The sequence below is a fragment of the Schistocerca americana genome, chromosome 1 (genome assembly GCF_021461395.2).
Source record: "Schistocerca americana isolate TAMUIC-IGC-003095 chromosome 1, iqSchAmer2.1, whole genome shotgun sequence".
Taxonomy (NCBI): Eukaryota; Metazoa; Arthropoda; class Insecta; order Orthoptera; family Acrididae; genus Schistocerca; species Schistocerca americana.
The window spans coordinates 209,273,486-209,300,569 of NC_060119.1; the positions used below are offsets into that span (position 1 = coordinate 209,273,486).

General features: G+C 50.7%; 1 protein-coding gene across 3 annotated transcripts in view; it reads right to left on the bottom strand.

The window, feature by feature from the left end:
* The window catches only part of LOC124595574 (synaptosomal-associated protein 25), a 420,350-nt gene that overhangs the window by 382,203 nt on the left and 11,063 nt on the right, over positions 1 to 27,084 (bottom strand). The window lies entirely within an intron of this gene.

The following is a 27,084-nucleotide window of genomic DNA, read 5'->3' on the forward strand; positions in this document are numbered from 1 at the left end:
GAGTGTCCCGGCGAAACCGAGGATGGCCGGGAGCAGCGACTGTCGGATGGAGCATCAGACAAAACGTGCCAAGGTGGAGAGGGGGATAAAGACGACTTCTTTGAGGCCTTCTTGGAAGACCGATGAGTCACAGGGATGGGGGGCTGGACCCGAAGAAAGTCCTCACGCTCAGGGTCCTTTTTGGAACGCCGGACCTCGGAAGCAGGGGTCCGTAACGACGCATGAGAAGAGGTTCGCTTCTCAGGCGGCGGTGGAGGAGGAGGAGGAGGAGGAGGAGGAGGAGGAGGAGGAGGGGTGGCCCCTGGGGCAGAGGGGGCAGGGGCCGTGAGGGAGGAGGATTTGGAAGGGAGGGATTTGGGAGGCGGAGGCATAGACCCCGGATGGGGTGAGGAGGTGGAGGGGGGACAGGATAGGAGTGAGGATACTGCAGAAGGAGTGGACATGACCGAAGCAAACAACATTGTCAACATCACAGGATGGAGGCGGTCATATTTCTTCCTGGCCTCAGAATAAGACAGACAGTCCAAGGTTTTCAATTCTTGTATCTTCTCCTTCTGATATGCAGGGCAGTCGAAAGATCTAGGTGAGTGGAGGCCAGGACAATTGATGCACCAAGGTGGTGGGGTGGATGTATGTCCCTCATGAAGAGGTCGTCCACAATCGCCACAAAGGGGCTCAGCTTCACACTGTGTCGACATGTGCCCGAAGCGCATACATCGAAAGCATCGCATAGGAGGTGGGATGTAAGGTCGCACGTCGCACTGGTAGCACATCATCTTTACCTTCTCCGGGAGAATATCCCCCTCGAAGGCGAGGATAAAGGCCCCAGTGTTGACGCGATGGTCTTTGGGGCCACGCTGGACTCGGCGGACGAAATGCACGCCATGGCGCTCCAGGTTGGCTCTGATCTCATCAGATTGCAGCAGGAGGTCCCGATGGAAAATAATCCCCTGCATCCTATTGAGCACCGGATGTGGGACAATGGACACTGGGATGTCCCCTAGTCGGTCGCATGCCTGGAGCGCTGCCAACTGTGTAGCAGAGGTGGTCTTTATGAGAATGGAGCCCGAACGCATTTTACTAAGAGCCTTGATTTCTCCGAAGATATCCTCGATATACTGTACAAAGAACATGGGCTTGGAGGTGGCGAACGTCCCCCCATTGGTCCGAGAACAGATTAAATAGCGGGGGAAGTATTTCGCCCCAAGCCGGCGGGCCTGTCTTTCCTCCCAGGGAGTGGCCAAGGGGGAAAAGGCAAAAGTACCAGAACCAGAGACAGAACCTTTCCTCTTAGAATACACGGCCACAGAGCGACCTGATGCATGTTGACGTTTCATCTGCGAAACGTCCGCCCCGATACCACCCACTCCGACCAGGGGCTCTCCCCACGGGCACCACCCAGCTTCAGCAAGGGCCACCTGACAGGATGACCATTGCTGGGAGTCCTGATGCCCCTGGTAGACAGGCATCTACTCCTTGGCTGACGTGGTGAGGGTGCAGCTCAGGTATCAGCAGTATGATCCCTGTGTTGTCAGGGGGCTACAACCTAGAGGGTACATGACGACCCCACCACGACAGGCTGGCTACCGTGCTGGATTTTGGGTGCCATGGAAAGTCCATCATGATCGTAGGTGCAGATGGGGATGCATTATTGGCGTAACTTGTGCAACCCATAAGGTGTTTAGCCCCAAATTGATGAACAGTGGGTGCAGTTACGACGCCGTTCCGATGATGAGTGCAAAGGTCTTAGTGCACTGAGTACAGGTTATACACCACGTAAGGTGTCTTTCCCTGAAAGGCTCGTACTTCTGTAGAATTTTGAAAAAAGGAGATCAAACCCCAATGGGGACCATCACATTGAGGGCCAAAATGGTTGAAACTCCTTTTAGTCACCTCTTACGACAGGCAGGAATACCTCGGGCCTATTCTAACCCCCAGACCCGCAGGGGGGACGAAACGCGTTTGAGTTGGGACTGTTTAATAAAAGTAAGGGCCTGGGAAACTGCCATGAATTCCGCAGTAAACACCCCACATGTAGTTGGCTATAGATGATTTTCCGTGCCAACAGAGGACGTGAAGGCATATCCCACACAATCAGTAGATTTAGAGCCATCAGTGTAAAAAACAACAGCATCCCAAAACTCCCATAAAATTTGGCGGAAAAAACAACGGAATTACCATCGGGAGATTGGAATCTTTTGGACCTAGGTGGAGATCCATCCAAATTCAGGGCTGAGGAATTAACCAAGGAGGGGGGGGGGGGGGGGGGGAGGAGGGAATGTGAGAGACAGGATAAAGAAGGAAGCTGAAAATCATGGCGATGATATGCAAAGCGGAGCCCAACCGGTAAACCCACCCGAGGGTGGGAATCAGGTGGGTGATGTTCCATGGTCTGGGAAAAGGATATAACAGGAAGGACAGGAAGGAGGAGTGGGAGAGGAATGGACAGCGACTGCATAAGAAACCAGAAGCTGGGACCGCTGAACAGAAAGAGGGGGTTGGGGGAATCCCAGCTTCAGCCAGGAGACTATCAACAGGGCTAGTACGGAAGGCACCAGTAGCCAAACGGATACCACGATGGTGGACCGGATCCAGGAGGTGCGGTGTGAAAGGAGCAGCCGAACCATAAACTTGACACCATAGCCCAAGCAAGACAGCACTAAAGCCCAGTAAAGATGGAGAATGATGGAGCGGTCCACACCTCAAGAGATGTGGGCAAGGAAGCGAAGGACAATGAGTTTACAGAAACATCCTACCTTCAGAAGTCTGACGAGGCAGCCATGCAAGCTTATTGTCGAAAAGAAGACCCAGGAAACAAAACTGTAGGAGACAGAGCTCCGGATCGGGGTGGCATTGAAGAGGAACTAACCCAAATGCAGAAATCATCCACATACAGAGCAGGGGTGACCAAACGCCGACAAAGGCTACAAGTCCATCTATAGCAATGAGGAAACTATGTACACTCAATACGGAAGCCTGTGGGATGTCATTCTCCTGGGTCCATGGAGAACTAGAAACAATACCAACCCAAACCCAGAACAACCGATGGAACAGGAACTGGCAGACAAAACTCGGGAGTGGGCCCTGAAGACCCCACTCATGAAGTGTAAGTACAATGTGATGGTGCCAAGCTGTGTCATAGGCCTTGCGAAGGTCGAAAAATACTGCAACCAAATGGCGGTGCTGGGAAAAAGCCTGCCAAACTGCAGATTCCAAGCGAAGTAAATGATTGATTGGAGACAGTCCCTCTCTGAAGTCACACTGGTAAGGGGACAACATATCCCGAGATTCGAGGACCCAATTGAGCCGATGGGCTAACAACACTTGTCAAGTAACTTGCAAACAACATTTGTCAGACTAATTGGCCGATAACTTTCGACAAACAGGGGGGTTCTTACCAGGCTTAAGGACAGGTACCACGATGCTATCACTCCACTGAAAAGGGAAGTCACTCTGGAGCCAAATAGGGTTAAACATGCGGAGAAGATGTTGCTGTTGTGGAGCACTGAGATGTTGAAGCAGTTGGTTATGGAGTCTGGGCCAGGGGCCGTATCATGAGAAGAAGAAAGTGCGGAAAGAAGTTCCCATTCAGTAAACGGTTCGTTGTAAGATTCTGACTGACAAGGGGTAAAACATATGACGGAAGCTTCGGCCCACTGTTTCTGGTAAAGGAAAGCAGCCGGATAGCAGGCTGATGCTGATGCTGTTGCAAAATGGGTCGCAAGATGTTCCGCGAGAACCAACGGATCCGCGCAAAGGCCATCCGGGAGGGTAGAGTGCCAATGGCAACCTCTGAGAGAGCCAAGTGTAGCCCATACCCATGACACTGGGACAGTAGAATGGAGGGAAGAAACAAAGCTTTCCCAACACATCCGTTTGCTCCGTTTCATTAAGTAACGGGGTTTAGTGCAAAGGCATTTGAAGGTAATAAGTTTGGCAACAGATGGTGCCTCTTAAGGTGTTGGAAAACTCAACGGCGATCACAGATGGCAATGGCAATGGCCATGCTTTACCATGGGACTTGCCATGCAGCGAAATGGTCCAGATGAGTGTGGCACAGCAAGGCTACCAGCACAAACAATCTCATCAGACACGTCACGTAGGACGTCATCAATACAACCCAACAAAGAGGGAGAATGAATGACCTGTGCAGTATATAGAGTCCAATCGGTGCATTGGAAAGACCAACAAGGGAACCTGTCCATCAGGGAGCGGGAAGGGAGCAAGAAATCAGCGGGAAATGGTCACTATCAGAAAGGTCGTCATGTGGCGACCAGTGTAATGAAGGGAGGATTTTTTTTTTGTGTGTGGTTTTAGGGCGCACAACTTTAATGGTCATTAGCGCCCAGACTACATTAGGAATGCACCGCAAGGCACAAGTTTAAAACAGCAACTAAAAGGGAAAACACGATAAAAGACAGACTGACAGGCATAGGATTAAAAAAAACAGCATAATCAAATGTCCTTAGAGAGGTTTGTCAAGTTGCTAAAACGAAGAACGTGAGCAGCTGCTCGTGGGTCATCCGCTAAAATGGTATCTAGAGTACATGGCAGGCCAAGATCAAGACGCAGTGTGTTAAAATCTGGACAGGACGTTAAAATGTGGCGGACAGTCAGCAATTGCCCACAAGGGCAGAACGGCGCTGGCACAGCCGTCAGCAGATGGCAATGGCTGAACCGGCAGTGTCCAATTCGTAACCGGGCCAAAAAAATGTCGAAGCTGCGGGAAGAGGTTTCAAGGCCCGAAGCTTGTTGTCTGTAAGTGCAGCCCAATCGGCATGCCACAGCGATAAAATGGGCCAACAAATGACTCTGCTACAATCTGACGAACGGACACAACAAGAAGCTGTCCGAGGCTGGAGAACCGCAGCCTTGGCCACGGCACCTGCAGCTTCATTCCCAGGGATACCGACATGGCCAGGAACCCGCATAAAGCTAATTGGAGAACTGACGTCCACCAGCTGCTGAAGACAGCGTTGGATCCGGTGCACGAAAGGGTGAACCGGATACGGATCACTGAGGCTCTGGATGGCGCTCAGGGAATCGGAGCAGATGACATAAGCAGAATGTCGGTGGCGGCAGATGTAAAGAACAGCCTGGTAGAGGGCAAAGAGCTCAGCTGTGAAGACCGAACAATGGCCATGGAGCCGGTATTTGAAACTTTGTGCCCCGACAATAAAAGAACACTCGACCCCGTCATTGGCCTTAGAGCCATCTGTATAAATGAAGGTCATATTAATGAACTCCGAATGAAGTTCGACAAAACGGGAGTGGTAGACCGAACCGAGGGTAACCTCCTTTGGGAGCGAGCTGAGGTCAAGGTGAATGCGAACCTGAGCCTGGAGCCAAGGTGGTGTGTGGCTCTCGCCCACTCGAAAGGTTGCAGGGAGTGAAAAATTAAGGTGTTGAAGGAGGTGACGAAAGCGAACTTCAGGGGCTAGCAGGGCAGAGACATACAACCCGTATTGACGGTCGAGAGAGTCGTCAAAAAAGGAACGATAAGACGTGTGGTCGGGCATTGACAGTAGCCGACAGGCATACCAACAAAGCAGTATATCGCGCCAGTAGGTGAGAGGCAATTCACCAGCGTCAGCGTGAAGACTCTCGACGGGACTAGTATAAAACGCTCCGATCGCAAGTCGTAAACCCCGATGTTGTATGGAGTTGAGGCGGCGTAAGATGGATGGCCGTGCAGAGGAGTATACGAAGCTCCCATAATCCAGCTTGGAGCGGACGATCGACCGATATAGACGAAGTAGGACGGTTCGATCCGCTCCCCACGACATACCACTGAGAACACTGAGGACATTTAGAGAACAGGTACAACGGGCAGCCAAATATGACGTGTGGAGACCAGCTAAGTTTCCTGTCAAATGTAAGACCTAAAAATTTTGTTGTCTCCACGAATGGGAGAGCAACGGGACCGAGTCGTAAGGACGGTGGGAGAAACTCTTTGTAGCGCCAGAAGTTAATACAGACCGTCTTCTCGGCAGAAAAACGGAAGCCATTGGCGACACTCCAGGAGTAAAGACGGTCAAGAGAACGCTGAAGACAGCGCTCGAGGAAACATGTACGCTGCGCGCTGCAATAGATGGTAAAATCGTCCACGAAAAGGGAGCCTGATACATCAGCTGGGAGGCAATCCATTATTGGATTGATCGCGATGGCGAAGAGAGCGACGCTCAAAACTGAGCCCTGTGGCACCCCATTCTCCTGGCGAAAGGTGTCGGACAGGACAGAACCCACACGTACCCTGAACTGTCGATCCATTAAAAAGGAACGAATAAAAAGAGGGAGGCGACCGCGAAGGCCCCATGTATGCATGGTGCGGAGAATGCCCGCCTTCCAACAGGTGTCGTAAGCCTTCTCCAAATCAAAGAACACAGCCGCGGTCGAGTGCTTCCGCAAGAAGTTATTCATAATGAAGGTCGACAAGGTAACCAGATGGTCAACAGCAGAGCGGCGCCTACGAAATCCACATTGTACATTGGTAAGTAGGCATCGAGACTAGAGCAGCCAAACCAAACGAGAGTTAACCATTCGCTCCATCACTTTACAGACACAGCTGGTAAGCGAGATGGGTCGATAACTGGAAGGCAAGTGCTTGTCCTTCCCCAGCTTAGGAATCGGGACAACAATAGACTCGCACCAGCATGCGTGAACATGTCCCTCAATCCAGATGCGATTTTAAGTACGAAGAAGAAAACCTTTACCCGCAGGAGAAAGGTTCTTCAGCATCTGAATATGAATAGAATCAGGCCCTGGAGCGGAGGACCGTGACCGGGCAAGTGCGTATTCGAGTTCCCGCATGGTGAATGGGGCATTATAACTTTCACGATTCCAGGAGCGGAAGTTAGGTGGCCTAGCCTCCTCTGCCTGTTTGTGGCGGAGGAAGGCAGGGTGGTAATGAGCAGAGCTCGAAACCTCTGCGAAAAAGCAGCCAAAGGCATTGGAGACGCCCTCAGGGGCCACAAGGACGTCATTCGCAACCGTCAAGCCAGAAACTGGTGAGTGGACCTTAGTGCCAGATAGCCGGCGCAGGCTACCCCAGACAACGGAAGAAGGAGTAAAACTGTTGAATGTGCTTGTGAAAGCAGCCCAGCTGGCTTTCTTGCTTTCTTTAATAATACGACGACACTGTGCACGTAATCGTTTATAAGTGATACAATTCGCCACTGTAGGGTGGCGTTTAAAGGTGCGTAAAGCACGTCGACGAGCACGTAAAGCGTCTCTACATGCTGCGGTCCATCAGGGAACTGGTACGCGACGTGGAGAAGTAGGGTGAGGGATGGAATATTCAGCAGCAGTGAGAATGACTTCCGTGAGGTGTGCGACCTGACGATCGCAGCTTGTGAAGGTTTGATCCTGAAAGGTCGCCCTGGAAGAGAAGAGCCCCCAGTCTGCTTTGGAGATGGTCCAACTAGATGAGCACAGAGAGGGGGTATGCTGCAGGAGATGGATAACACACGGGAAGTGGTCGCTCAAATATGTATCAGAAAGTGCATACCACTCAAACCGGCATGCAAGTTGGGTAGTACATATAGAGAGGTCTAAATGGGAATAGGTGCGAGATGTGTCCGAAAGAAAAGTAGGGACGCCAGTATTGAGGCAGACAAGATTGAGCTGGTTGAAAAGGCCTGCTAACAGGGAGCCCCTCGGGCAGGATGCTGGAGAGCCCCAAAGAGGATGGTGGGCATTGAAGTCTCCAGTTAACAAAAATGGTGCAGGTAGCTGAGCAATAATTTGCATCATGTCTACCCTGGTAACGGCAGACGACGATGGAGTGTAAACGGTACAAATGGAAAATGTAAAAGTGGGGAGAGTAATTCGGATGGCAACTGCCTGCAGGCCGGTGTGCAATGTGACGGGATCGTAGTAAATATCATCCCAGACCAGCAACATAACCCCTCCATGAGCCGGAATACCTACCACAGGGGGTAGGTCAAAACGCACAGAGGTGTAGTGTGCCAAGGCAATTTGATCGCATGAGCGTAGCTTCGTTTCCTGGAGGGCTACGACGAGCGGACGGTGCAAGCGGAGCAGCAACTTCAAGTCCTCTCGGTTGGAGCGAATGCTGCGAATATTCCAGTGAATATGTGCCATCGTAAGAAGAAAAGGAAGATGAAAGAAGGGGTCACCTCGAAGGCCACTGAGGGCCTGGCTTCAAGCGAGCACTGCCGCCGCTATCAGTAGGCGGACAGTCACCGTCCATTGGTTCTATAGGTTAATCGGCCATCTTGGTAAGATGGCTGGGAGGGGGAGCTTCCTCCGCTGGTGAACGGCCAGATGTTCGGCTACCAGCGATGCGGCCAGGCGAAACGGACGACGGCCTGGGGCGGCAACCAGTGGGTGGCGCAGGAGAAGAAATGCGCCATGGCGGAGAAGGAGAACTGTGCTCCCTATGAGCCTTCTTGGAAGGTCGTTTGGTGGAAGTACTGGTCGATGGCTGGGAGGTCGAGGTACGTACGAAGTCTGCACGGGACGGTTCCTTCTTGAAGGCCCGTGCATCTGACTTCTGGGTCTTCGTCTTAGCAGAAGCTGATGAAGGGGCTTGTGTCTGTGGGGTGATGGGAGGAAGAGGAGATGTCGACCGCGCGATCTTAGCACTGGCCGAACGGACGACCGTGGTGCTGAAGGTCAGATCGCATGTCTGGGTTGCCACCTCCCTGGTAGTCCGAGGAGAGGCGAGGACAGTACTGTATTTCCCCGCTGGGAGCAGCGTGGGCTTCCTACTAGCAAATAGCTTGCGAGCAGCCGAGGTGGACACTTTCTCTTTGACCCGAATTTCTTGGATACAGCGTTCTTCCTTACAGATGGGACAGTTGCGGGAGGACGCTGCATGGTCACCCTGACAGTTCACACAACGAGGAGACGGAGGTGGACAGTCACCATCATGGGCATCCCTGCCACAAGTGACACATTTAGCCGCATTGGAACAAGACTGGCGAGTGTGATTAAAACGCTGACACTGGTAGCAGCGCGTAGGTGTCGGGACATAGGGGCGAACAGAAATAACCTCGTAGCCCGCTTTGATGCGCGATGGCAGCAGAACACTATCAAAGGTCAAGGAAAGTGTCCGGGTCGGTACAAGGTCATTGTTGACCTTTTTCATGACCCTATGGACAGCCGTCACGCCCTGCTCAGCGAGGAAAGACTGAATCTCCTCGTCAGTCAATGCGTCGAGGGATCTAGTATAGACCACAACACGAGATGAATTCAAAGTTCGGTGAGCCTCCACCCGGACAGGGAACGTGTACAGGAGTGTGGCTCGAAGCAGTTTCTGTGCCTGAAAGGCGCTCAGTTTCTAGTAACAAGGTACCATTATGCAACCTTGTACAAGACTTAACAGTACCGGCTATGGCATCTACGCCCTTCTGGATAACGAAAGGGTTGACAGAGGAAAAATCCTTTCCATCCTCAGATCAAGAAACGACGAGGAACTGTGGGGCAGGCGGTAGTACTTTTGTCACTGGTGGCTGGTCATGTTTCCGTTTGTGGGCAGAAGTCGAGAGAGAAGAAGAGAAATCCATTGCGGAGGAATCCCCCATGATTGCCAGCGTCTCCGATGGCGTGCTCCTTCCTTATGGGGACCCTCTCAGAGGGCACTCCCGCCTTAGGTGAATGTTTACACCTCAGGTCACACCTCCCGAGAAACAGACGGAGGGACCAATCAGCATGGTCAGAAGGTATCAGCTCAGGCAATCACCCCTCCCTGGGCCTGGCCTTTACCAGGGGGTACGTGCGTGCCTTACTTGTCTACCCAGGGCGGGGAATTACGCGTTACCCCGTCACCGGCGACGCGTGCGAACACGTGGGTCGGCCTTCAGGCGTGCACAGGGAGGAAGGAAGAAGAGGAAAAGGAAGAGAGAGAGGACAGACTGTCTCAAACGCCGAGGCGGAGACCAGAGAATGCAAGGAGAAGAATGCAAGGAGAAGAATGCAAGGGGAAGAATGCAAGGGGAAGAATGCAAGGAGAAGAATGCAAGGGAAAGAGTAAGGAAGACAGTGAGATGGAGAAGAACAAAGAAAGGAACCAACCAAAAGAAGGAAGAAACGAGAAGTGAAAAACCAAAAAGACCACAAATATAGGTCGTGGAACCGTCCGTCTCTGGACGCAGGCGCTAACTACCCCCTTGAGGGGGATGGACTCCTTTTAGTCGCCTCTTACGACAGGCAGGAATACCTCGGGCCTATTCTAACCCCCGGACCCGCAGGGGGGATGAAGGGAGGAGGAAAGGAGAAGAAAAAGAAAGATCAATAGCAGATAAGGTACCAAGACTGGCACTGAAGCGAGTAGGGGAGCCATCATTAAGAAGGCACTAGTCGCAGTCTGCAGGAAACTGGTCTATGAGAAGACCCCAACTAGACGGAAATGCACTGCTCCACAAGGGATGATGGGCATTAAAATCCCCGAGAAGGAGGAAGGGAGGAGGAAGTTGCTGAAGAATGGCAGTTAAGGCAGCAGGTGGAAGAGTCCTGTCCTGAGGGAGATAAAGATTGCAAACCGTGACCTCAGAGTCCAGGTGGAGCCTAACAGCAACCGCTTCCGCTTCCGCTTGAAGAGGGATCCATGTGCTAGCAATGCCCATGCGGAACAACGTACAAAGGCCACCAGAGGCCCACTGGGAGCCGATCTGATTTTGACAGGAAACACAGAACCCACAGAGGGTCGGTGAGTGTTCATCAGTAAAATGAGATTCCTGTAGAACCACACAAGCTGCAGAGTAAGACGAAATAAGGGATTTCAACTCCGGAAGGTGACGGTAATATCCATTACAATTCCATTGGATAACCACAGAACGATGATTCAAATGTGGGTTGAACAGGCTAAAGCCAGTCATGCCGCTGTGTCACCACCTGTCACCGACAAGGACGGGGCGACATCCATGAACAACAGGTCAAAATCAGGCTGCGAAGATGGGGATGGGACCTCTGGTGACACCAGAGGCTCCTTGTCCTGAGACTTATGTTTCTTTTACTTCTTCCTCTTTTCTTTTTGAGATCGAGGAGGGCTGTGTGGCATAAAGGAGCCAGTTGCAGCAAGATCTGGAACAGAAAGACACTGGGCAACCTGGGGGCCCACAGACCGTGATTCTCATGGTCATTGTGTGGCAGCAGACCTTTGGCATGAAAGGTGCCAGGAAGTGGTATCCTGGGAGGGGCGCCCTTGACCGGCAGACACCAAAGAAGTGGGACACTTCTCCAGCTGGAAAGGGGGTGCGGCGCCCAGAGGGGAGGATGTGGGAGCTGCAGGGGAGGAGAGGGGTTCGTGACTGGGGTAAGGGAGGGGGACGAAGGGGTGAAGCATAGCTAGACATGGACACAGGGCGAAGATGTGAAGATGTGCATACTTCTTACAAGCCTCAGTGTAGGTTAGACAATCAAGGGACTTATACTTCTGTATCTTCTTTTCCTCCATATAAACTGGGCAATCTGGTGAACGTGGAGAATGACTGCCATGACAATTAACACACACACATGAGAGCAAACACAGGAACACCCCTCGTGGAGTGGACGTCCACAGTCACCACAGAGAGGGGCCTGCGAACAGCAGGAAGACGTGTCCAAAACGGAAGCACTTAAAACATCTCATAGGTGGTAGGTTGTACAGCTTCACGTCACATTGATAAACCATAATCTTTACTTTTTCAGAGAGGGTATCCCTTCAAACTTAAGGATAAAGGCACCAATATCAATTCAATTGTCCTTCAGCTCCTTCTGAACACACCAAACAAAGTGAACACCCCACCGTCTGAGATTGTCCCGAAGTTCCTCATCAGTTTGGGGGATGAGGTCCCTGTGAAAAATCACACCTTAAACCATATTCAGAGACTGGTGGGGGGTAATGGACACAGGAATTGTGCCAAGATGGTTACAGGCACAAAGGGCCACAGACTGGGCAGCTGAAGCAGTTTTGATAAACAACGAACCCAATCACATCTTGCTCAGAGTGTCCACTTCGCCAAACTTGTCTTCAATGCGTTCCACAAAAAATAAAGGTTTGGTGTTGGTGAAAGTATCTTCATCAGTCCTGGTGCAAACCAGATAGCGGGGGAAAGGTTTCGCCCCCAGCCGACGAGCCTGACCCTCCTCCCAGGGGTAGCCATGAAAGGGAAGGCCGAAGGGGCAGAAGAAGCAGCACTAAAAGAATCAGTTCCATGCAGAGAGACGGCCGCAGAAGAACGGCCAGGGTTCTGGACCCACATGCATTTCATTTGCATAGCGTCCGCCCTGATATCACCCACTCTAATCAGGGGCTCTCCCCACGGGAGCCACCCAGCCACAGCTAGGGCCATATAGCACGGCAGCCATTGCCGGGAGTTCCGATGCTCCAGGGCGACAAGCAACCACTCCTAGGCTTACGTGAGGTGGTCACAGCTCAGGTATCAGAAGTGTGATCCCTGTGTTTTCAGGGGGCTCAACAAAAAGGGTACATAGTGACCCCACCACATGGGCTGTCTACCGTGCTGGCTATGCACCCCAGCAGCAGACAAGGAAGGAGCTAGGAGGGCACACGTATGAGACGCTAGGTAAGGTGCTCTTCCCCCAATGGCTCACACTATGGAGTTGAAAGGGAAAGGGGGGGGGGGGCATCCCAAAGTGTTGGGGATAGCAGTAGGGTTCACAATGACACTGACTGCTACTGTCAGACCAGAAATTGGAGAATGGATCTTGGTCCCAGAGGGCTGTCAAAGGTTAGCCCACACTATAGGAGAGGGAGCGGAACTGTTAAAAGAACTAGTGAATGAAATCCAGCTATCTTTTCTCCTATCCTCATGGACGATAACACTATGCATACAACTGTTTATAATGAATTCAGTTTGCCATCATAGGATAGCAGTTAAAAAACAGAGCACGAGCACATCTCCACGCGCAAATTGCATCGTGGCATGCCTCAGTGCACCAAGGGATCGGGACACGGCATGGTAAAGAAATGCGAGAAATGGAACATTTTCCAGCAGTAAGGATAATGTTTGTAAGGCACTCCACTTTGTCATCACAACTGGGGAAATATTGTTTGTCGAAGGTCACCATGGAGGAATAAAGCCTCCAGTCAGATTTAATAAGCTGCCATCTGGGTGTGCACATAAGTGGGGTAGGAGTCAGCAAATGGAGAGCCCAAGGGAAATGGTCACTCGAGTATGTGTCAGAGAATGGACCACTCAAGACAATGGACAAGCTAGGCATTGCAGAATGGTAAGTCTGAATTGGAATAGGTATGTGAAAAGTCTGAAAGGAACATGGGTGCTCCTGTGTTAAGGCACAAGAGGTTAAGTTGCTTAAGAATGTCAGCCAAGAGGGTACCTCTCTGACAGGTTCTGGGAGAACCTCAAAGGGGAAGGTGCACATTGAAGTCGCCGAGCAGCAGAAATAGGTGAGGTAGCTGCCCAATAAGCTGGAGGAAGTCTGCCCTGGTGACATCAAATGACAGAAGGATGTAAACGGTACAAAGGAAAAAGGTCAAGTGGGGAAATAAAGGCGAACTGCAACGGCTTGTAGGAGGATAGTCAGGGGGTTGGGTTGACTATGAACATCTTCCTGTTTGAGCAGCACGACTCCCTCCACAAGATGGAATGCCGGCCTCAGAGGGAAGGTCAAAACGGACTGGGAAGAAATGCAAGAGCTCAGAGCAGATGTGAGGACCCATTTTCATTCTCTGAAGGCAGTGAACAAGTGGTCACTGTGATTCTACAAGCAGCTTTAAATCCTCATTGTTGGATCGAAGGCCACGAACATTCCATTGGAGGAGAGTCATGACGAGGAAAATAATGAATGGGTGTCACCTTGGCAGCTCCCAAGTGCCAGCCTTCGGAGACTTGCTGGTCTAGGGCACAGCAGCAGGAGGATCCTGTTGCGCCTGCTCCGTGACATCTACAGAAGTGTTAGCATTCTCCTTCTGTCGGCTTGTGGACAGAAAAATGATTGGTGGTGTGTACTGACGACATGGATGTCAGCTGGGCAAGGGTATCACATGACGGCACTGCCTAAGAGAAACTTCGAGTCAGCTAAGGAGAAGACCATTTGCCTTTTACTTCTTCAAGCTTTTCCAGTTGGCAGAAGAAGACTCAGATGGTTGGCTGGAGGAAAATAGGAAGTCGTCTTGGGAGTATTCCTTCTGTCCTTTCCAGCCTGCCAGTTGTGTGGCTAGTGACTGCCCCATGAGATGAAAGGTTGATGGTGTTTTGCATAGCTGGAGGGGGAGATACAGATGCTGCCATGATGCTAGGCGATTTGGCAACCGCAGTGCTAATTCTGAGGTCATGTGTCTAGGTGGCCATGTCCTCCATGGAGTTGGATGTAGCAAGAACAGTGATGTAAGTACCAGGTGGTAGTCGCAGGGTTTCAAACTAGCCAAGAAACTTGCAAGCAACTGGGTAAGGTTGGTTGGTTGGTTTGTGGGATTAAAGGGACCAGACTGCAACGGCCATCGGTTCCTTGTTCCAAAACTTAAAAACTACCACAAAGAGTAAAAAACGAGTAATAGAGACAACAGACAACACAGGACAAGAAAAACCCAGACAAAGAACAGACATAACACATTAAAATCACATGGAGTGTGGCAGTGGTTGGCCGACCATAGAATAAAAAGGGAAAAGCCAACCACCGAGAACACATTAAAAACTCAGTTTGAAACCATAGGCCAAAGGCCAGAATCAACACAAAACAATAAAATAAAACAAACACTCATATTAAATGATAAAAACCCCCCTGCCCGAATAAAATGTAAAACTAAGCCAGCCATAGCAGGGTCATCAGTTAAAAGGGCAGGGAGCGTATCAGGCAGCGCAAATGTCCGCCTGACCACAGCTAAAAGGGGGCAGGCCAACAAAATGTGGGCCACTGTCAAAGCCGCCCCGCAGCGACACAGAGGAGGGTCCTCCCGACGCAGTAAGTAACTGTGTGTCAGCCGGGAGTGGCCAATGTGGAGCCGACAAAGGACGACTGAGTCCCTGCGGTTGGCTCGCATGGATGACCGCCACACAGTCGTTGTCTCCTTAATGGCACGGAGTTTATTGGGCATGATCCGATCGCGCCATTCAGCGTCCCAAAGCACAAAAACTTCTCAGCGGAGGACCGCTCGCAAATCAGTCTCTGGGAGGCCAACATCCAGAGATGGTTGCCTGGTGGCCTCTTTCGCCAGGCAGTCAACATGTTGATTGCCCGGGATACCGACATGACCGGGGGTCCACACAAAGACCACAGAGCGGCCGCAACGGGCAAGAGTATGCAGGGACTCCTGGATAGCCATCACCAGACGAGAACGAGGGAAATACTGGTCGAGAGCTCGTAAACCACTCAGGGAATCGCTACAGATAAAGGACTCACCTGAGCAGGAGCGGATATACTCTAGGGCACGAAAGATGGCGACCAGCTCAGCAGTGTAAATGCTGCAGCCAGCCGGCAAGGAACGTTGTTCGGAATGGTCCCCAAGAGTTAGTGCATAACCGACACGACTAGCAACCATCGAACCGTCAGTGTAAACAACGTCAGAGCCCTGATACGTGGCCAGGATGGGATAAAAGCGGCGGCGGAAGGCCTCTGGAGGGACTGAGTCCTTCGGGCCTTGTGCCAAGTCGAGCCGAAGGCAAGGGCGAGGAACACACCATGGGGGTGTACGCAAAGTGGCCCGAAAAGGAGGTGGAGCAAGAAAACCCTAAGCCCGGAGAGAAGCTCTTTGACGCAGACCGCGATCGTACAACCTGACCGGGGCCGACATTCTGGCAGATGGACGAACGATCGCGGGAACAGGAGACGATAGTTTGGATGCCCGGGCAAGCTAAAAACATAGGCAGCACAAGCGGCCAGTAAATTTTGGTGCCTGAACCGCAATGGAGGGACACCTGCCTCCGCAAGTATGCTGTCCACTGGGCTGGTCCGGAAAGCACTAGTGGCAAGGCATATTCCACTGTGTAGGATTTGTCCAGTACTCGCAGTGCAGATGGGGATGCTGAGCCATAAGCCAGGCTCTCATAATCCAGACAAGACTGGATTAAAGCCTGGCAGAGCCGTAACAGGGTAGATCAGTCGGCGCCCCAGCGGGTGTGGCTCAAGCATCTGTGAGCATTTAGATGCCGCCAACACGCTTGTTTAAGCTGCCGAATATGAGGCAGCCAAGTCAGCTGGGCATCAAAAACTACACCCAAAAACCGGTGGGTCTCCACCACAGCAAGGAGTTCATCGGCAAGATAAAGCCGCGGCTCAGGATGGACTGTTCGGCGCCGGCAGAAATGCATAACGCAGGTCTTAGCAGCCAAAAACTGAAAACCATGCACTACAGCCCAAGACTGCGCCTTGCGGATAGCGCCCTGTACCTGACGTTCAACAGCTGCAATGCCAGTAGAGCAGTAGTAAAGGCAGAAGTCGTCAGCATACAGGGAAGCGGAGATAGAATTTCCCACCGCCGCAGCGAGCCCCTTTATTGCGATTAAAAACAGGCAGACACCGAGGACAGATCCCTGTGGTACCCCGTTCTCCTGGACTCAGGAGGAACTATGGGAGGCCATGACTTGCACGCGGAAGGTACAATACGACAGAAAATTTCGGATAAAGATCGGCAGAGGGCCCTGAAGACCCCATCCATGAAGTGTAGAAAGTATGTGATGACGCCATGTCGTATCGAACACCTTCCGCATGTCTAAAAAGACAGCGACCAGGTGCTGACGGCGGGCAAAGGCAGTACGGATGGCCGACTCCAGACTCACCAGATTGTCGGTGGCGGAGCGGCCTTTACGGAACCCACCCTGAGACAGAGCCAGAAGGCCCCGAGATTCCAGTGCCCAATTCAAGCGCCGGCTCACCATCCGTTCGAGAAGCTTGCAAAGAACATTGGTAAGGCTAATGGGGCGGTAGCTGTCCACCTCCAAAGGGCTCTTGCCCGGTTTCAAAACAGGGATGACAATGCTTTCCGCCATTGTGACGGAAACTCACCCTCAACCCAGAGACGGTTGTAAAGGTCGAGGAGGCGTCACTTGCAGTCCACTGAAAGGTGTTTCAGCATCTGAAAGTGGATGCGATCTGGCCCAGGAGTGGTATCAGGGCAAGCGGCAAGGGCACTGTGAAATTCCGACTCACTGAATGGAGCATTGTAGGATTCAGAATGGTGGGTGCGAAAAGAAAGGCTCCGACGTTCCATCCGCTCTTTAATGTAGCGGAAGGCCAGTGGGTAATTGGAAGAAGCGGAACTCAGAGCAAAATGCTCTGCCAAGCGGTTGCCAATTTCGTCGGCGTCTGTACAAACTGCTCCATTCAGTGAGAGCGCAGGGACGCTGACAGGGGTCCGATAGCCATAGAGGCGTTGGATCTTGGCTCAGACCTGCGATGGAGAGACACGGAGGCCAATGGTGGACACATACCGCTCCCAACACTCCTGCTTGCTTTGGCGGATAAGGCGGCGGGCCAGCGCACGCAGACGTTTGAAGGTAATGAGGTGTTCAATGCAGGGATGTCGCTTGTGACGCTGGAGCGCCCGCCGGCGATCTTTAATCACTTCAGCGATCTCAAGCGACCACCAAGGCACAGTCCGCCGCCGAGGGGACCCAGAAGAACTGGGAATGGAAGATTCGGCGGCAGTAACCATGCCCGTGGTGACCGACTGAACCACCGCATCAAAGCCATCATTAGAGAGAGGCTCAACAGCGGCAATGGAGGAAAACAAGTCCCAGTCAGCCTTATTCATTGATCACTTGCAAGGGCGCCCAGAAGACTGATGCTGTAGCAGTGAAAGAAAGATCGGAAAGTGGTCACTACCACACAGGTCGTCATGCACTCTCCATTGGACAGATGGTAAGAGGCTAGGGCTGCAGATCGAAAGGTCAATGGCGGAGTACGTGCCATGCACCACACTGAAGTGTGTGAAGGAACCATCATTTAACAGTGAAAGATCGAGCTGTGCCAATAAATGCTCAATGGTGACGCCTCGACCTGTCACCACTGACCCACCCCACAGAGGGTTATGGGCGTTGAAGTTGCCCAGTAATAAAAAAGGTGGTGGCAATTGGGCTATCAGCGCAGCCAGGACATGCTGCGCGACATCACCATCCAGTGGAAGGTAAAGACTGCAGACGGTAACAGCCTGTGGCGTCCACACCTGAACAGCGACAGCCTCTAAAGCTGTTTGTAGAGGGATAGACTCGCTGTGAAGAGAGTTAAGGACATATATGCAGACGCCACCAGACACCCTTTCATAAGCTGCCCGGTTCTTAAAATAACCCCGATAGCCATGGAGGGCGGGGGTTCGCATTGCTGGAAACCAAATTTCCTGCAGAGCAATGCAAAGGAAAGGATGACGGCTGATAAGTTGGCAGAGCTCAGCTAGATGGTGGAAGAAACCGCTGCAGTTCCACTGGAGGATGGAATTGTCCATGGCTGAGAAAGGCGTGACGGGACTGGGAAGGCAGATTACGCCTCTGGGTCACCTGTTGCCTCCGATGGAGCACCCATGCAAGTGCTATCCATTGCGTCTGAGGGACCGGCAAGATCGAGGTCCTCAGCGGACGCAAGAATCTCCACCGCATCTTCGCAGAGCTTGTAGGTAGCGGTGGAGTAGGTGCCACCGCAGGTGTCTTGGTCTTACGGGTCTTCAATGTCGTTTTCTCTCGCTGTTCCTTTGGTTGTCGTTGTTGAGAGGGCTTATTGGAGTCAGTCTCTGGGACCGAAGATGATCACGAAGCTCGACGACCAGCGACCTGTGGCTTCTTCATCCACTGGTTGGTGTCTGCTGTGCTGCTGGTAGGAACCTGGGATGGGAGTGACCCAAGGGATCCCTTCCGAGCGAGAGAAGCCGAAGAAGACTTACGCTTCTCCGGCTTAGAAGTGGGGACTGGTGTCCCCGGTGGTTTAGTGGGTGCTGCTCCCGAGGTAGATCGTGTGGGAGCAACAGCGAGGGAAGGGGCCCCGATCATCAAGGGGGCAGGTGAGGTCCTCCGACTGAGAGCTGACTGTTTGTGGTGCAGCTAAAGGAGCTGGAGCAGGAGTGACAGTTGAGGCATAAGATGCCATCATGCGCACGGGATGTAGCCATTCAAATTTCCGCTTAGCCTCAGTGTAAGTCAGTCGGTCCAGGGTCTTATATTTCATGATTTTGCGTTCTTTCTGTAAGATCCTGCAGTCTGGCGAGCAAGGTGACAGTCTCTCCACAGTTGACACAGATGGGAGGTGCAGCACATGGAGTATCGGGATGAGATGCGCGTCTGCAATCTCAACATGTGAGGCTGGAAGTGCAGCGGGAAGACATATGGCCGAACTTCCAGCACTTAAAGCACCGCATCGGGGGAGGGATATAGGGCTTGACGTTACAACGGTAGACCATCACCTTGACCTTCTCCGGTAATGTATCACCCTCAAAGGCCAAGATGAAGGCACCAGTAGCAACCTGATTGTCCCTCGGACCCCGATGAACGCGCCGGACAAAATGAACACCTCTACGCTCTAAGTTGGCGCGCAGCTCGTCATCAGACTGCAAAAGTAGGTCCCTGTGGAAAATAACACCCTGGACCATATTTAAACTCTTATGCGGTGTGATGGTAACGTTAACATCCCCCAACTTGTCACAAGCAAGTAACCTGCGTGACTGGGCGGACGATGCCATTTTTATCAAAACTGACCCAGAGCGCATTTTGGACAAGCCCTCCACCTCCCCAAACTTGTCCTCTAAATGCTCTACAAAGAACTGAGGCTTCACGCGCAGGCATCATCAGTAGAGTGATCCCTGTGTTGTCAGGGGGCTACAACCAACAGGGTACATGGTGGCCCCACCACAACGGATTGGCTACCGTGCTGGATCTTAGGTGCAAAAATGTATGAGGTCGTCGTCGCAGCGAAAAACAACACTGCACAGTGCAGCGTGGAAATCGCACCCATGGACGTATCCTCGGCCAAGAGATGGAAAACGAGCTGGACACCATTGCAACGACGAGAAAGCCGGCTAAAGGTCTCAATGCACGACAGATACAGTGCACCATGTAAGGCGCCCTTCCCCAATTGGCTCGCTCTTCGGAACAATTTAGAAAGATGGAGGTCAAACCCGAGAGGGGACCATCACATAAGGCCGAAACATTTGAGACTCCTTTTAGTCGCCTCTTACGACAGGCAGGAATACTGCGGGCCTATTCTAACCCCCGAACCCGCAGCGGGGAACTGGGTAAGGCACTTTGACAGTTGCCCAGATCTTCTCAACATCCCACTCATCAAGATAAATGGAATAATCGTGGGAGGAGGTGGTATGGTCCCATTGCAGTTGATACAGCGGGGAGGAGGAGGTGGACAATTGCCCTTGTCAGTATCCCTACCACAGGTTACACATTTGGCTGTGTGTCTACAGAACTCTATAGTGTGGTTGTAATGATGACACTGGTAGCAGCGCATTGGGTTCGGAACATAAGGTCCAACTGTGATAACTTCATAACTTGCTTTGATCTTTGATGGAAAAATCACTGTCCAAAGTGAGAAAGAGCGTGTGTCGGCATCTCCTTTTTTCATGACCCAATGGATGCCAATAACACCCTGATCAGATAGGTCCATTTGGATTTCTGTCTCAGTCAGACCATCCAGCAGCCTAGTGTAAATAACACCATGGAAAGAATTCAGCGTTCAAAGGGCCTTGGCACAAACATGATAGCCATGGAGCTGTGAAGCTGCAAGCAGTTGTGGTTGAGAACCTGAAGTAGTGTCCAAAAGCAAAGTGCTATTGCGTTAACGAGAGCAGAATTTCACAGGGCCAGAACAGCTACACCTTTCTGAATAGTAAATGGATTTACCGGTGCGAAGGATTGACTGTCTTCAGTACACGAAATAGCCTAATTGTATTTATGTTTCATAGCTATTGACTATGAAGATGATTGGCTCATTGCGAAAAAATCCCCATGATTGCCAGCGTCTCTAATGACGCGTTTCTTCCAATTGGGGGCCCTCCCAAACACCTGACAGAGGGACCAATAAGCAATTTGGGAAGGTAGCAGCACAGGTAATCACCCCTCCCTGAGCCTGGCCTGTACCAGTGGGTACATGCAAACCCTGCTTGTCAATCCGAGGCTGGAAATTACACATTATCTAGTCACCTGTTACACGTCAGACATGTGAGCCAACCTTCAGGAGTGCACAGTGAAGAAGAAGAAGAAAAAGAGGAACCTCAAACACCGAAGCGGAGGAAGGATACAAGAACGAGAACAAAGAGGAAAAAGGAACGAAAAGTAGTGGAGAGTATTCTGATACTGACTACCAAAAATGCAGAATAAATTTCCAAAAATAGCCAAGACATGTTCCCCAAGGGAGGGGAAATAGAATAGCAGGAGGATAGACATGGAGCATGGAAGAGAAACTATGCTGCAAAGGCAGAAGCCCCATAGTAGCCAACCACAAACTTGCCAAAGAGCAGAAAGACCCCGAGAGGGGAGAGAGGGGTGGTCACAGGCAAGTACCACATCGGCAGTAAGGTCAGCCCTCATGTCAGAATATGGGCGTGAGTCAGCGAAGTGTGGCCAATGCACAGCTGCCAAGACAAAACACCTGCGAGAAGAGCGAAGGGAAGGCCGCCTCGTCATCATGGTCTCCATAACTGTTCTCTGTTTGGTGAGTCCAGAAAGGACCAGTCCAAGTGTCAGAACTCCAATGGCGTAGAGTCGACCAAAGGTCCCGTTCTAAAATCAGCATCCTGGTAGCCACTCTGCCAAGTAGTCAGTATGTTCATTCCCTGAGAACCACATGTCCAGGGGTCTGAAGAAAGACCACTGACCACCCAGCTTGATGGACATAGAAAGAAGATTCTGGATAGTCTTAACTAATGGGGTTACGAGGGTGACACTAGTCTACAGCCCAAAGGCTGCTCCTGGAGTTGCTGCAGATTAGAAGCCAGTACAAGAACAAGCATGGCTAAGGTCCATTTGATGGCCACCAATTCAGCAGCGAAGACACTGCACCCATTCAGCAGAGTGTAGTTCACTGAACCTTGCATGTGTGTATACAAAACCAGTTCGTCCATCGGCCACTGAGCTGTCAGTGTATACCACTTAAGAACATTGAAATTCATCAAGGACAGCCAGTAACAGGTGGCAAAACACCATCAGATTCAACTGAATCATTCAGTCCAAAAAAGAATCTAGACAGATCTGAGGTCAGGGTACACATGCAACACCGTGAGTAGGCTCTTCAGAGTCCAAGTCGGAAAGGCTTCTGTTGCATGCCAAACTCCCATAATCAAGACACCCTTGTTCCAGATATGGTTGAGCATAGTAAGGAGAGGACACTGATAATCCACTGACAGGTGTTTGAGCATTTGGTTGTGCATGCTGTCTGGCCTTGGGGCTGTATCAGGACAAAGGGCAATGGCACTCACTGACCACACAAAAAGCAGTTTGATAGTTCTCAGATGATGAGACTAGCATCATCCAGAGCAAAATATTGGGATATAGTATCTTCGTCAGTGAAAATAGCACTGTACCAGAAACACCTACAGAGGACTGGTATCCACAGAAGCATCTGATCTTTGCCCAAATGTGCAAAGGAGGCAGCTTATGTAATCCAATGGTTGAAATGTACCATTCCCAGGATTCTTGCTTCCATCGTTTTTTTGTGTGTTGGACCCGGCACGGAGCAACACGAAGGCAATGAGGTGCTCGATCAATGGATGCTGCTTATAGCATTGGAGAGCCCCTCTGAAGGCCTCAGTAATTCCTGAGTTCCACCAAGGTACTATCTTCCGATCGATGGATCCCAAAGAACAGGGGAATCACTAAGTCAACTGCCGATAGAATGGCTGCTGTTGCACTCCGGACAGCCACATCAATGCTTCCATGTAGCAGGGAGCCAAGAAAGACACTGGAGGTGAAAGCACCCCAGTTGGCATTGTGAAAAGCCCATACGAGCTGGCTCCCAGGGCACTGATGCTGAGGAACGAGTGCAAAGATTGGGAAGTGGTCACTAGCACACAGGTCATCGTGGGCCCTCGACTGGATGGATGGAAGAAGACTATGGCTGCAAATAGGAAGATCAATGGCTGGAGTAAGTTCCATGTTTCATGCTGAAGTGTGTGGGGGCACCAGTATTTAGGAGGCAGAGGCTGAGATCTGCCAGTACGTTTTTGATATCTACCACAGCTAGTGATCATGGTTCCACCCCACAAAGGATTATTGGCACTGAAGTCACCCCAGATTAAAAAATGGGGGGGGAGGGAGGGAGGGGGGGGGGGGCGAGAAACCAATCCACACAATACATTCGGAGGCACTCCACCATCAGGAGAGAGATAAACATTGCAGATGTTAAAATTTTGAAATGCCCTTACTTGAACAGCCAGTCTCCGAAGTTGTATCTTGAGGCATAAGTTCACTATATACTGGGTCCAGAACATTTGTGCAAACTTCGCGCAATATCCTATCATGATCTGCATGATTCTTAAAATATCCCCATTGGCCATCAAGGCAGTGGTCTGCACTATTGGCGACCAAGTTTGCTGAAGGGTAATGCAAAAAGCAGGGGAAGAGCTTAAGAGATCATGGCTCAAACACTGCTAAAATTCCACTGGAGAATTGTGCTGTCAACATGCTTTGAGGGTGTGAAGGGACCAAGGAGGCAAGTTATGTAGCAGGGTCATCTGCTGCCTCCGGCTGAGAGGTTGCTGTACTAACACACACAGGTCCTGAGATACCGTGTGGCATGATCTGGAGCCTCAGGGGCCACTGGCATCACCACCTTTGCCACAGAAGCAGGACCTGTGGGACTGGACGGCATGAAGGCTCCACCAGAATTTCCTTGCTCTTTGAAGACTACGGTACTTCTTGTCTTTTCTCCTTAGGGAGTTTGGATGACTGGGAGGGCATCGCTGAATCACTTTCAGGGACTGAAGACAATCTTAAGCCCTATGACCAGCAGCCTGCAGTTCTTCAGCCACTGGCTGGGATCCAGCTGCAGACCAGCAGAAACACTGGAGCCTCCCAAGGGACCCCTTCCTGACGGACGTGAGAAACTGGACAAGGGTGACTTGGGACTGGGGGACGAGGATCGACGTCCCCAGCGAGTGGGGAGTCATTGCTCCCAAAGTGGGTGTGGGGGAAGCAGGAGGAGAGCTCACATCCATCAGAGGGGGGGAGGAAGCATGGTCAAGCAGCCCTGAGGGTTCACTGTAGGACACATAACGTGGGAGAGTGCCCTCGAGAGGATTACATCATAACTGTTTCACACAACATTGTCATGCATGCAGGATGTAGATGCTCAAAGTTTTTCCTTGGTCTTTTGGTATGTTAAGTCTGTCCAGAGTCATTCCCTCCTCCTCACCCCCCCCCCCCCCCCTCTCTCTCACTCTCACTCTCTCACTCTCTAAGACAGTGCATTCTGGTGAGCAGGGAGAGTTGTGCTCTCCACAGTTGATGCAACAGGTATATGGGGACAAGAAACATTTACGACGAATTGTCATCCAAAATACCTACAGAGTGGGCTAGCGTCGTAATGCGAAGACTTGTGCCCGAATTCTATACATTCGGAGCACCGCATATGGGGTGGTGGGCTCAAAGCCCACGGTGAATCCCCTGATAGCATCTCTACTGGTTGGCCCCCTACGGAAACAACACACGGTGTACACCCTATCACTCCAAGTTAGCATGTAGCTCATTGTCAGACTGCAAGATGAAGTCATAATGGAAAATGATGGCGTGAACCATGTTTGGTCTATTGTGGGGAGTGAATCACTGGAATGTTACCCAGCTTGTCACACAAACTATGCTCGTGACATGGCAGATGCTGTTTTAATAAAAATTGACCCACTCTTCATTTTGGACACAACTGTTTCTCTGCTTGTCATTTAGCTCTATGTTCCTCCCAGCACATAGCCAGTGAAGGTAACCTTTGGGGTCATACCTATCTGCATTTATCAAGTTTTTTTTCTCTTCTGAAATGACTGCTGGGGCTGTATGACCACCAGTGGGAGAACACTTAATATGCAAGTCCTCTGTCATGGTGTCACCCCCACCGAAAGGGTGCTCTCCTCTCCCTAGATACCACACAGCCTCAGCAATAGCTACCTTGTCAGTAATCCATTGCTCAGGGCTCCATATATGTTGTGACGGGCATACATGGGGAGGTTTCCACTCTGTTGATTGATTTGGGGAGGGGGACCAAATAGCAAAGTCATCGGTCCCATCAGATTAGGGGAGAATGGAGAAGGAAATAGACCATGCCCTTTCAACGGAACCATCCTGGAATTTGCCTGAAGTGATTCAGGGAAATCAGAAAACATAAATCAGGATGGCTGGACACGGGTTTGAACCGTTGTCCTCCCAAATACACCACGCCATCTCACTCAGTTTCATCTCCAACACCAACAGTGTCATCCCTGTGTGCTCAGGGGGCTAGGTATCCAGCACGCAAGTGCTTCACGACCCCCCCCCCCCCCCTCCGCTAACGAGATGATGGAGACAGTGCTGTTTTGAGCATACCTTATCGGAAAGGAAGGGTGCTTAGATGGAAGGGCACCAGTTCCAAGTGGGGTCTACACCAGAAAGACAATCTGATGTAAAGGAATACTGGAGGTATAGGATTGCAGCATAGAAAGGGAGGTCGTGCTGCAAAGGCTGTAGCCCCATGTTAGTCAAGTATGTACTGACAAAAGAGTTGCGAGCCCCCTGCGAGGATGAATTTTTTTGTGTTGTTAGCTGTTGGTTATGTGGGATTGTGATTGGCAGGTAATGTGGAGTTTGCTTTACCTTCAGTTGTGAGGCCAGGATTTCGTATTGGTTATATGAGCAAATTTTGTTTTGTGGCTAACTTCGTTTCAGCTATATAGGTCAAGTTACAGATACTAGATTTGTCTAGTTGTGTTTGACTTTGTGGAATTATGGATTCTGTTCGAGCTATATGGGTCACATGAAGTTTCTAGTGCCAACTAAGGCAGGTTATGGACCTATATGGGGGTCATGGTACCAGACTTCATTTAAGCTACATAAGTCAAGTGAAATTTCTGGTACAAGTTTTTTCTGTTTTTACTGTAATTTTTCTGATTGCTGAGGAATGGTTTTGCTTGATTTCTGCATTAGTATTTTCTCTGACGTGTCTTCATTATTAGGATTGTCATAGGTTTAGTTTGTCCCAACTGAAAACTCCCTAATGCCCACAGTTGTTCCATTAGTGTAGTGTTATATCCAGAATTAAATATTTTTCATATTATATGTGTATGTTAAAATATATAAGAAGTATCTACATGGTCTCCATATTTTATAGGGTCAGTCAGTCAGATTAAAACAAGATGGATGGAAAACGGAAGTAAACTTTATTTCAGAAGCAATTGCCATAACTGTCTATACATTTATCCCACTGAGACAAGACAATCACTGCCTCCATGGGTAAATGGTGTGTGTGTGTGTGTGTGTGTGTGTGTGTGTGTGTGTGTGTGTGTGTGTGTGTGTGTGGAGGGGGGGCACTTGTTGCCATGGTTGTTTTGATTATGACTCAGAAGTTTCACTGGGAAGCCCTTACACACCCTCCATACAGTGCCAGTTTCTGATATAGAAGAATGTTCAATGTGAGTTGTCATCTTTGACTAGTAACATAGGAAACATGTAACAAATGCCATAAACAATATGCTGACTATTACATGATATTATTGGTTGGTTGTTTGAGGTTAAAGGGACCAAACAGCAAGGTCATCAGTCCCTTGTTTCAAATAGACTCCATTCTGCTAACGGGACATCTCAGTATAGTCAGAAAAATAAAACGGATAAAGGGGAAACGTAAAAGGGCAGTCACGTTGTCATTAGTAAAAACAAATGAGGGAAGTTGGCAAGAGAACGAACCCAACACTATGCTGAAACAGCATAGGCAAGACCACCTGTGACTTAAAAGGTACAACTGCTATAATGCAGAAAGTACGTATGGGAATATAAAAACTAACCAAGCCTTAAAAAGAAGGGGTGAAAACAGAGTAAAAGGGAAAGAAAAGAGGATTCCGGTCAGGGAGGTGAATCGGGAATCTCTGAACACTGCCTACAGTGGGAGACACCCAAACACTCACCGCCCTGCCCCAACACCAGAGGGAGATTAAAAACTTTAAAACTGAGAATAAAAACCACTCTCCCGGAGGAAACCTAGAACCAGAGAGACCAT